Source organism: Haemaphysalis longicornis, unplaced genomic scaffold, assembly GCF_048455015.1.
Source record: "Haemaphysalis longicornis isolate Haplotype H1 unplaced genomic scaffold, Haemaphysalis longicornis Haplotype H1 scaffold_5, whole genome shotgun sequence".
Lineage (NCBI taxonomy): Eukaryota > Metazoa > Arthropoda > Arachnida > Ixodida > Ixodidae > Haemaphysalis > Haemaphysalis longicornis.
Genome location: NW_027526385.1, coordinates 149,493,531 through 149,505,842, shown reverse-complemented (window position 1 = coordinate 149,505,842; position 12,312 = coordinate 149,493,531). Strand labels below are relative to the sequence as shown.

The window sequence follows — 12,312 nt, the reverse complement described above, 5'->3', positions numbered from 1 at the left end:
TCGACCCCATGGTCTGTGACGTTTGGGATGGAAGGACCATTTTGTAATTTACGAATGCCATTAAAGCAACCTATTATATTCGGCCAATTTTTTTCTCCTTCATTGATGACAAGAATATCATTTACTGTGGAGTACCATTTCTTAAATCTAGTCTATTCACTCTTTTGTTGAAAATTCAGTGTCGCTAACGCGGTCAATTTACCTTTCAACCTGTACAAGAAAACGGGCTTGTGCAATTATTAAAGAAATAGCTTGTGCAATTATTAAGCTCTTTGAAACTGCTTTTGCGACTGCAATGCAAATTACTGCGTACATGCAAATCCATGAACAAACCGGTAACCCCTTTATTATTAATTTATCAAGACTCCCGCGGCCCCAAAACGTTGCGCGAATTGTATACTTGCAGGACACCTAACTTCTTGCGCTACGGGAAAGGTTTATTGGTTGTTTACTATAACATGCCAGTATTAGGTTGTAATACGCATTCATTAGAACCACGATCGTTTCAAGGGGCTGAGTAGCCGTTTCGAAGTATGGTAGTGCCTTTTTGTTTATAACTTCTTCCAAACGTACGGTACAAACGCTTGTGAAATTACGTGATAGTTTTTGTTGCACTCTAAGGTCTTTTACGGAAATGGTTTATTTTACTGGGTGGGGCCGCGTTATATTTTATTTCTTCGTATTGAAATACGTCGTGTGAAACACTATTCACTTTTACATACGTTTCATGCAGATTCAATATTCCACTGACCACAACTTTCGTGATTACTTTTTGGGTATCAAGTAAACGATTGTCCTTTAATATGCACAGATTCTAGTACAGGAGGTCCACTGTTTAGCTGGTTCTGTTTGTCCCTCGCGCTTCGTATCATGAAGTTATTGGACGCTGACATCATGATAACAGTAAGCTCATTATGGCCTAGAAGCTGCTGATGGAACCTGCCGGCTATTTTATAGGCTGCGCAGCAACCGTTCAAAACAACGTAACTGACTCTTTTCAGGATTAACGCCCTATTCATATTGGTTATTTATTTATTTATTTATTTATTTATTAACATACCTACATTCGCCAAAAGGCATTGTTGTACGCGGGTGTGATACAGGAAAATAAACACAAAGAATCACACGCACGGCATAATGGTAACAAGGAAAAAAAAACAAAGAAAAACCAGCGCAAACAACAGACAACAGTGACACACAAAAAAAAAACAAGGAAAGGTTTTAGATAATGTGGCCATGCGAAAGTGCTGCCAAGGCTTCGCATACCGAGATTACACGGGACACAAAGGATAAATACAGATAACAGCAGTTCACTAAAAAGAGCGAAAAAATACCCATTCAAGTCATGTTGTGCTCGAGCGCAAGTGCTGCCAAAGTGCAGCGAAAAACAGTTCAGTGGGGGCGGAAACAACATTGTCGGGTAGGGCGTTCTACTCTTTAATCGACCGGGGGAAAAATGACGCTTGGAATGTAGATGTACGGCAAAAATATACGGCAATTTTTTTACTGTTGTCCCTTCGCCTAGACACATACGTGAGCGGATTAAGGTACAGATGTCGATCAATTGCCACCTCCTCACACACAATCTGTTTCGAAAATAAACACCTAGAAAAGGTTCGTCGCAGTTCTAGAGTGTCCCTTGAAATAGATCGTTTGAGGTCTGTAACGCTAATTCTGTAACTGTAAGAGTTAGTAACAAATCGTGCAGCACGATTTTGAATTGCCTCCAGTTTATTTTTAAGGATCTTGGTGTTTGGTTCCCATACCACAACAGCAAACTCTAAAATCGAACGTACGCTAGAAGAGTACGATATTTGTTCGACGTCTTGGGGAGCCTTATTAATATTTCTTTTTATGAAGTTAAGAACACGTCCAGCTTTTAAGGTGATGTACTTAACATGTTTATTCCATGAAAGGTCTGATGAAAAGAATACACCAAGATATTTAGCCTGATCTACTTTTTCAATTGGAACGCTGCCTATGTGATAGTTTTGGATAATGTTAGCCCGTTTTCTGCTAAAGTTATTATGGCTACATTTTTGGGGATTAAGGTTCATGAGCCACTTAAGGCCCCAGGCAAGGATTCGGTCAAGGTCACACTGTAGGAAGGAAGCATCAATGTCATTTTCTATGTCCCTATAAACCACGCAATCATCCGCGGATAACCTTATTTTGGATGTAATGTTCACGGTGACGTCGTTGATGTAGATGAGAAATAAAAGTGGTCCTAAAACAGATCCTTGCAGCACCCCCGAAGTGACAGCCGCGAGATCTGATTCAGAACCGTTGATAACCACTTTTTGTGAACGACCCGACAGATAATTTTGCACCCAGCAAAGCACGGAATCAGGAAGGCCAAGGCAGGACATCTTAAGGAGCAATAGAAAATGGGGGACAGTGTCGAAGGCTTTTTTAAAGTCTAATAAAATGCAGTGAACGTGCTTGCCAGCGTCAAATGAAGAAAAAAATATCGTGGGAGAATTGGACCAACTGCGGGATACACGAATAACCCCCACGAAAGCCATGCTGGGCATGGTTGAAAAAATTGTTCGCCTCAAAGTGGTGGAAAATGGTGGAGTATAACACATGCTCTAATGTTTTGCAACACACACTAGTTAGGAATATGGGTCTATAATTTTGGGCATGGTTACAGAGACCCGCTTTATGAACGGGATGGCTGTATTACGCTTTACAGCCATCCCGACGTATTCATAGTATATGACTAGTGTATTTACAATTTGCTGGAAATTGCAGCCTGTGATTCAAAACAAGGCGTCCCTTACATACGCACCTGAACAAAGGATGAGATTACTGGGGTAGTTAAAATTCCGAATAACTTTTCTACATACAGTAGCACGCTCATGTATAGATGCATTTCTATGGTCTCCAACCTTCCTGCTATATTCCTCAAAGTGCATGTGAGAAATAAATCTAAAGTAAGAAGTATAAACCAATTTACCTGCGAAAAGGACCAACGTAAGGGATGGCAATGGACGACTCAGCTGAACATATCAAGGGCCTTTTGAAACCACGCATGAACGCCGGCCGTGACCGCCACTGCGGACTGTGTGTTCTGTTCAGCGAACAGAAGATATGGCCGTGAGTGTGAGTGGCGTATCTCGAATCACCGTCTTCTGGGTTATCATCGCCTGCAAGGACTCCAAAGCAGATAAAGAAAAACACTAAAACTCCGCCGTTACGTCCCTCCACGGGGGCTTTTCTAAAGTAGCGCCATCCTTTGAAGGGTGTGCGTTCAATGATTTACTCGCTTACAATCTGTGATGTATTTCCTTTGGCATTTTTTGCATTTCATAATACGGGAAGAAACTATCTGCTGTGTTTCGGGAGCGTATACCACTTTTACACTTTCTGCGCCTTGTCACGCTTGAAATTTTGTAACGTAATTAGAGACCACTTGCAGCTGTTTCTACACAGTTAAAAGCCCATCCAACAATGTCAGTGGAAACCGTGAAATATTTGTTAAATCGAGAATTTTAAAAAAATCAAGACTGTCATTTTACAAGGAATGGATTCCTTAGATTATATGTCTAAAGGGAGGTGCATCCCAGCAGCAGCACTGATATTGTATTTTCAGTGGCCGCAACGCTCGTCCATCGATAATTAGGGAATGCGCTAAAAGTCCGCTATGAAAGGAATAACTGTAAAACGCTAGGGGTAAGGGGACACGAATTTATTTTCTGCCCGAAAAGCGTGACTGCGTGCCCTTCGTTAGCATTGAGCAGACAGACTTTTCGAAGAACGCAGGGCCGTTTACACGTCTTAAATTTATTCGTGAGCCCGAGAAAAGGACCCGAAAAAGTCAATGGCGCCCATAAGCTGCCGTGGAGCGGGCACAGAAGAGTCAGCAGTTTCAGGGTCATCAGCTGCGTCTTATAGTACTTGTGTGCCGGAAACTAATCGTACGATTTCTTCATCGCTCACAACCTCTGTCGTGTCAACTTTTGCGTCTGCGCCGGCGCTCAGGCAGTCCTGGAAGATCAGATCTTGGTATTCTGAGGAAACATGTTTGAAATTGCCCTTTTTAAAATGCGTCTGTTTCTCGAAAGACTTCTTTAAATGGGGAATGGCACCGAACCTATTTCATTATTTCGAGTTCATAACATCATTGAGCCGTATAGACATCTGCAGGACAATCGGAATTTTTTCGTTAGATCGAGAAATTCGTCGTAAGACCGGGTTTCATTCAATCGAGTTTTGACTGTATTGTGTTTTCTGCACTACAGCGCTTTTAAAATCATTACATTTTTGTATTTGCAGTAAGAAGCATGCACTTACTAAGCATTCCAAATGCTTTTATGACGCATTCAGGTGAATGTCGCCTACACTACTCAGTTCCTCTTCAGACTTCTACAGACTACTTCCCAACTAAGCACTGTTTTTAACGCGTGCGAGGACGTAAACCACCTTATTTGTGGTTTTGCGCGGTTTTCAGCACCAAGATTTTCTATTCTGTCCTTCGGAATGCCACTCTCTGTAAAATTGCAACTAAGCAACGCGGTATACGGTTCACCGTCGTGCCCTAGACGACCTTGATAGCTCTGGCGACTTTGTTCAGAAATACAGGAAAAAAATAGTGCCTCAGCAAAGATGCATATTAGCATGCGTAGCCTTATCATCATATTTGTCATGTTATCTTCAATTGTGATCGCACTTTTTAAAACCATCTTGCGTTTAATTAAATGCCGCTCGCTTAATTCCTGTCTCTATGTGTACAAGTTGAGCAACGTTGTATTCACACTTTTACTTCTAAACATAAAAGCCATTGTCAGAATTATTCCCACTCGTGTATTGGTGCGTCTTTTTCCGGGTGCCAGCATCGTCCTAGGTACCCATTAGTGTCACTAGATAAGATTCAGAGTACCCGCACTGAGGCACACAAGTGAGCAACGGCGGCCATTTTGGTGTTTATCGGTGTTCCCGGATTGCCGCCTCTGCCGCCTCTCTCCTAACGTTGACGGGGTCATTTGTAAACAACACTGCCGAAGTGGCAGCTATACGGCATCTTCGGACACACTTCTGCAGCTGAAATGCTGCGAAGCGCGTTATCCTTGATTCCCATTCGGAACGACGTTGATCGCGCGCAGCCGCAGAGCAGGCAGGATAAGCTGAGGCTACCGCAGTTGACCAACAGAAAATGCATAAACAACAAAGAGGCGGTGTCCATGAACCGTCGCAGTGTAAATCGCGTGACGCGAACTGGCCAATTATTACGGGGACGGCACGGAACAATAGGATTGATTGATTGATTGTGGGGTTTAACGCGCCGACGCAACGCAGGCGATGAGGCGCGCCGTAGTGGAGGGCTCCGGATTAATTTTGACCACCTGGGGATCTTTAACGTGCGCCGAAATCTCGTACACACGGGCGTTTTTGCTTTTCGCCTCCATCAGAAAAGCGGCCGCCGCGGCTGGGAATCGAACCCGCGACCTCGTGCTCAGCAGCGCAACGCAACGCCTTAGCCACTGCGCCACCGCGGCGGGTATGGAACAACAGGAGAAAAGATTGCCGATACTTCGTACCTCGTCATTAGCTTTTCTAAAACGTCACACGACTTCGGAGCATCACAGACATAACGCATAATGCAATTGCTATATCGAAATTCACTACTCACCCGAAGGCTATAATGCCGATGCGCGTGTTGTTTTTAGAGTCGTGCGTTCACCTCACAAGTTACTGCGCTTACACAACGCAGCATGTTTTTGTTGCACCAAGACGCTAGACGGATTGCTAAGCAAATTGACAATGCAGCTGAGTCGCAAGCTGTCGAGCCACTATATCGCTTCCCGGAAATGTCGCAACCCAAGCAATGGCGGAACATCCACTTCCGTAGCTCGAAGAAGGGCGTGTGGCGTGTGGAGGGCACGTTGGCGATACGTTAGTTGGGAGGCGCGCGATAAAATTTGGAAAGTGATTTAAAGGCCATTAGTTTCGGTTGTGGTGCAGCCGGGGCATCAACGGCGGCCGAACGAAAGTGGCGGGGTACGAAGACATAGTAGGTCTTATCTACCGTCTCCGCGTTAAGCGCACCAAAACCGATTGCAGCAGAGACTTCGGCACCACTTAGATCTTGCCAGCTATGCTTTTATTGACTGGAAGTCCCACTCCTAGTTCTCTTCCTTCCACTAGACCAGGGTCTCAAACTCCCACGAGTTAGCGGGCCGCGGTCACGAATTTTAGTCCCGCAAAGGCCGGGATAGTTCAGAAGGTTGAAACGAAGGGAGGGGGGGGGGAAGGGGGTTAACAAAATGTAAGATAACGCTTCCATTTCAAAGAAGCAAGTAGTTCTTTCCCACATCTTGTACATATGCTTGGTCATTCCTGAATAGAAATGCGTCAGAATTTGAGACACATATCGATACCGATCTACAGGATGACTAAAATGGGGACGCCGATTCTGAAATATAAAATACTTGTTCCACAAATATGCTTCAACAAATGTTGACCGCATTGGGTGCCTCAAAAAAAAATGTCTTGAAGGCTGTTGCGTGTGTGTATCTTACTAGAATAAAGCGCTATTGATAGTAATAGACGAGAAAATATTGCGGGTATCATTTAGGAAAGTCACAAAACTTTATTCCTTGAGAAGAACAATATAGCTGCTATTGTTCTAACCATGGTGGCTTGATGCCTGGCAACGCTTGGCTGTGACTAGAGAAGGAATGCCCGCCTGAACTTCTTGCGCGGAAGCGACCCTCATGGTCGATCGCAGGTGCTCATCAGTCATCCTCGACCGGGCAGCTGACTTGTTCACCTCCAACAAGGAAAACAGGTGTTCGCACAAGCAGGTGCTTCCGTACATGGCAATGATCCTGGCAGCCTGTTTACGTAGCGCCAGGAAACTTGCGTCGTCAGGAAACCTGTAGGAGTCTGTTACAGCCACGTCCTGAAATGTCTGCTTGAACGGGGTGTTAGCCTGCAGCTCAAGAAGTTGCATCTGTAGCTCGGGCGCAGCGTCATCCACCGGCACCAAAAACAGCAACAAAAAAAAAAAAATTCGGAATTCATCGGCGAGGCTGGTGATGTCTTGGAAGCGTCCCTCAGATCATGGAGGAGGTCAGCGAAGTTATCACATGATTGTTTATCACGTTCTCCAGCGACTCCTGGGTTAGAAAATTATCAAACTTCTGAATTCTCATCTGTCTCTCCCAAAGCTGCATTTTGAATTGAAAGGTCTGAATGTCGTCATGCTTTTTTTTGATCAGTTTGTTTTTCCCTGAAGTTTAACGATGAGGCAGTTGAAATGATCAGTTATATCAGTGAGGAACGCAAGGGAGAGAAGCCACGTTTCGTCTGACAGCTCAACAATGGCCCTGTTCTTGGTCTTCATGAAGGCGTCAATTTCCTCTCTGAGACCAAAAATCGTTTCAGCTCTCTTCCACGACTCAGCCATCGTACCTCTGTGCGGTACAGAATTTCACCATATTCGCTGCCAACCGCTCCTAAAAAAGATACAAATTGGTGGTGGTTAAGAGCTCTTGAACAAATGAAGTTCACTGCGCTGAGTGCAATTTCCATGACGCTCTTCATTTGTAGAGACTTGCCGCATAGCCTTTCTTGGTGCAAAATGCAGTGAACCGCGGCAAATTGATTGGTGATTCCTAGTGCAGCAAGTTTCGTCCGCAATCGACCAACAAGCCCGCTCTTGCATCCCACCATTGATCGCGCACCGTCTGTAGCCAAACAAACCAACTTTTCCCAAGGTAGTCCTGCGTGTTCGACCACTCTATGGAGAACAGAAAGAATATCCGCCCCTGTGGTCGTGCCTTTCATTGGGATTAAGTCCAGGAGTTGCTCAGTGACGTTGAGGTTTTTGTCGACACCCCTTACAAAAATAGCACATTGTGCGTTGTCTGCAATGTCAGAGCTTTCATCCACTGCAACAGAGAATGCTTCGAACGCGTGGCATCGGTTGATTAATCCTGTTTCAGTGTCTCCACTGATATCGTTAATTCTCGGGGCGACAGTGTTTGGAGAGAGGCTTATTTTCTCGAATGTCTTTTTTATGCTGGGACAGGTAGCATCAGTGACTCCGAGCAGGCAGTGCTTGACGAACAGGCCTTCAGTGAAGGGCGTGGATGATTTGGCAATAAGCTCAGAAATCACGAAGCTTGGCCTTATCATTTCGTCGCTTGCTTTGGCCGCATTTTTGAGCAGGTTTTTCGCCTTTCCCAACACCGCCTTCAGTTGAGTCATGGTGTGCTCCGGAACGCTGCCAGTAAGAGCACCATACTTCTCGTGATGGCAAGACATGAAGTGGCGTCGAACATTGTACTCCTTCGGCACAGCCACAGTCTGGTGGCAGACTAAGCACAACACCTTGTCTCTTGATTCTGTGAAGGAATAATAAAGTTCCCATCGCTCCTGAAAGCACCTCTTCTCGTCTTCCACTTTGCGTTTTGCAGACTGCTTGAACAACAACATTTGTGGCCCGTTAGGCTTCCACAGCAGAAACCTTCATCATTTACAGATCTACCAAAAAACAACAGGTCAAAAAGAAGGCAATGGTCTGATTAATGTCGCATCATGGCGGCGACGGGAGCAGTCATAGCTGATGTTACCCAACCGGCCAAACCGCTTCCCCTCACTGACTAGTAAGAGTCACTGTTAATTATCAATAATGACTCTGGCAAGTCAGTGAGCAGAAGCGGTTTTGCCGGTTGGGTAAAAATAGAGTCAGACTGTTTCCATCCAGTACAGCAATCTTCGCTGTTGTCATTTCGCAACTGCAAACTGATCAGTCAGTCTTGATTTTACCCCACCGGACAAACCGCCTTCGCTAACTGACTAGGCCGAGTCATAAATAATAATTAACAGTGACTCTGGCTAGTCAGTGGGCGGAAGCGGTTGGGCCGGTTGGGTAAAATCAACTGTGACTGCTCCCATCACTGCCTTTATGCGACACTAATTTGACCGTTGCCCAAAAAGACACCTGTCACATTTACGGAGGCGACAGGCGCGTAGCAGCACAAATATGTAGTGCGCTTTATCATGATTGACTTGGGGCGCCGCTACCTTTCACAGGGCTGTCATCAACACTTTGCGAGTCGGAGGATAGGCGCTTAGTTTTGAGTCTCTATGATGTCTGGACGTACACAGTTTCGGCGTGCAATGTGCAGTCTTCTCCTCAGCAGCGCGATGTCGCTCTCTCCCAGGCTATAAATAACATTGCCACCCGCCCCTAAACGCACGTGGACGCATTTTGTAGCCCGAACCCAGAATCTGACGTGTGGCTGCCCCCTTTTCGCCACATCTGCAGCGAAGTAAAGGGGTTTGACACGAAGGCGAACAGGAAAGCAAACATCCGCACACACCACACAACGCCCGGAAACCTTTGCACTTTCGCGGAAGCCTGGAAAACTCCTGTGAAGGCGCCGTCTTCTCATTAGCGGCGTGCAGCCTCGTTTGCAGGGTCATAAATCGCCGCGGGAAGTTTCTCAGTGGCCTGTTCTCGCCCAGCCCTGTGCGCACTGTAGAGTGCTCGATTCACAAGTCTCAGTTGCTTGCGACTATTGTGCGCCCTACCTAACGGCGCCCGAATTAAGGGGCCTCCGGGAAAGAGTTGTGTTCAGTCTGGTAACGCAAAGCCGTGAAAGACGATATCCACGCGTTTTCGAGCAGTCTCTTACCATCTGCGTCTTTGGCTACACAAGGAGGGCGCGCACTTACGCATTTGCTTAAAAAAATAAACGAACCAAGACACTCATGAGAGGGCCGCGGGCCGCAATAGAAGGGTCCGCGGGCTGCGTGTTTGAGACCCCTGCACTAGACGATCGTGAGGTAGGACGTGTTCATTTTCACCGCTGTAGGGGCTTAACCTCTCCTCCTAACCTTGCTAAGCCCTATTGATTGTATTTAATGCCCTTTAACTACTCAAACAACGCCTGTAGGCTCGTTTCGCTAGGTAATGTTCTCTTGTGAAACGTTACCAGGTTCATATTCCAATGGCCGCCTGTCCAGATGCAGGGATTCTTAACACACTCCACTGCGTCACAGGTCTGACCGAAGCCATGGTCAGTTGCTTCGCAGTCACTGGAGACTGAGCGCCGATGTTCAATTGGTGTATTCATGGGATGATGTGCCCATTACTGCACCAGGGTGGTCAGTCCTCCTCTAGTAAGGGAGTGCGTTGCCGGTAATGGTCGCCGTGGTCAGGCCACACACCCAGCCTCTTTCTGAAATTCTACAACATGCGGATTTCTTTTGTGGGTGGGAATTGTGCAGAACCAGGATTCGAGCTGCGGCCCTTTTTCATGCGAGGCGGATGGTATACCTCTTTGCGACGGCCGCAGCTCCCATGAATACGCCAATTCGCACCTGTTTACGGTTCCAAACAGGGCTTGGTCAGACAAGCATGATCGTCAGACAGGGCCAGGTACCTGTATAATCGTCAGTCAAGGCCTGTTTGATACTGTATAATCCTCCAACAAATGTCTTCCTAGTCCATAAGAAAGATGCCATGAAGGACTTGAAAAATTGCAGGCCGATCAGCTTCCTGTCAGTCGTATACAAGGCACTTACCAAGGTAATGGCGAACATAATTTCTGCCACCTTAGATTTCAGCCAAACCATTGAACAAGCGGGGTTTTGAAGAGGCTATTCAACAATGGCCCATATTCACACAAGAAATCAGGTGATAGAAAAATGCGCGGAGCATACTTAACCCGTTTGATAGCCTTCACAGAGTATGAGAAAGCATTTGACTCGGTCGAAACCTCAGATCTGCATATTACCGCAGCATATTATGACGGCAGCCTATTACCGGTAATAACCTACGGGAAAGTAACTTCGAGGCTTGCTGAAGGGATTCAACCTAAATTGAGGAGGAATTAGCGAGCAGAGTAACGGAAGATGATAGGGGTAAGATTAAGGGACGAGAAGAAAGCACAGTGGCTCAGGGAACAAACGCGTGTTGAGGACATGTTAGTAGAAATTAAGAAGAAGTGGGTGTACGCAGGGAATGTAATTCAAAAACAATAGAACCGTTTGTCAGTAGGGTAACAGAGTGGATCCCTAGAGAAGGCAAGCGTGGCAGGGGCGGCAGTAGGTTAGAGGGGCGGATGAGATCAAGAAGCTTGTAGGGATAAACTCGTCGCAGTTAGCACAGGACCAGGATAATTGGAGATCTATGGGAGAGGCCTTTGCCCTGCAGTGGGCGGAGAGAGGCTGATGATGACGATGACGATGATGGTGATGAATCCTCAAATCAGTCCGGTTTGAACCCATTAAATATATACGGCCGTCAAACCGGTCCGGTATGAACCGATAATATTTTTAACAGTATTTTTCGACAGGCATATGGCGGCCCCTGAAGGAATGAACGTCGGCCAGGCGACCCGGCGCAAAGCTCTGGCACCTGAAGGTTAGGAAATAACGGGTGTCCGGCACAGCGGGTCCCTCGCTGTAGAACCGGACACGCGTAGAGCCGGACACATGCTCTACGGCGCGGGCCCCGCTGTGCCGACAGAGCTGGCGATTCCCCGGCGCTACTACACAGTCGTCACCCTCAGGTGAATGTCGCCTTTCTTTAGCGCGTCCGGAGCTTTAGCCAGTCTTCCACTTCCCCAATCCGACGCCTGCTTCTTCCTCCTCTTCCACACACTCCTCTCCCGCTCTTCCTTTCGGGCACACATCCGCGGGAGTGTGATTTTCCTGGTCTTTTTGTTTTCTTCGGCTTCTTCACCGTTTCCTGGAATCTCACTGCATATGCTCTAGTGTTCCGCAGGGTTGTGATAGAATGTCATTGCTGAATACTAGAGACAAGACATTTTCAAAGTAATCATATACATTACTAACATCGAAAAGTACTTATTGTAGAAAACAAACACTTCTTTTCTCCTGCTTCAACTGAGGATTTCCAACCCCACCAACCTAAACTGTAACCCTACCAGCAAGCTATGCATGACTGCGTCACCTAAATACGAGCCCCCATTTTTTCTTTGGTTTCGTCTTCAGTTTGCTGGTGCACTCATTTTTAATTTCGGATTTGTATTTTTTATGTATGTCAAAAATATCTACGCGAGAACTTTCTTAACTAGTTCACAAATCTTCAATATCTCTATCGAACCTACTAACGATGTTTACCGATGACTACTAATTTGGGGTTTGGTACTTTATTTGCATGGTTCGCCATGTCCTACCTCTCCTATAGATGAAATATTGTGCACGCCACTGTAAACAGAAAGTTGAATATTAAACGTTTTCTATGGGACCTTCTTTTTTATGTTCTGCTGGGGAAATCCATTTAACTGCACACTGAAACAATATCGGTTATAAATTACGGAGATCGTGCTG

The 12,312-nt window shown here is 46.0% G+C and overlaps 1 protein-coding gene across 3 annotated transcripts in view; it reads right to left on the bottom strand.

Annotated features, from left to right (window-relative positions):
* Positions 1–5,752, bottom strand: part of LOC144139444 (uncharacterized) — a 46,214-nt gene extending 40,462 nt beyond the window's left edge. For 2 of the 3 annotated variants that reach the window (XM_077671772.1, XM_077671774.1), the window contains exon 1: positions 5,633–5,752. The gene's annotated coding sequence lies outside the window, so the exon portion shown is untranslated. Of the gene's footprint in view, positions 1–2,959; positions 3,158–5,632 lie in introns of those variants that run through there. The other variant, XM_077671773.1, reaches the window with a different exon arrangement.
* Between the last annotated feature and the right edge of the window lie 6,560 nt (positions 5,753–12,312).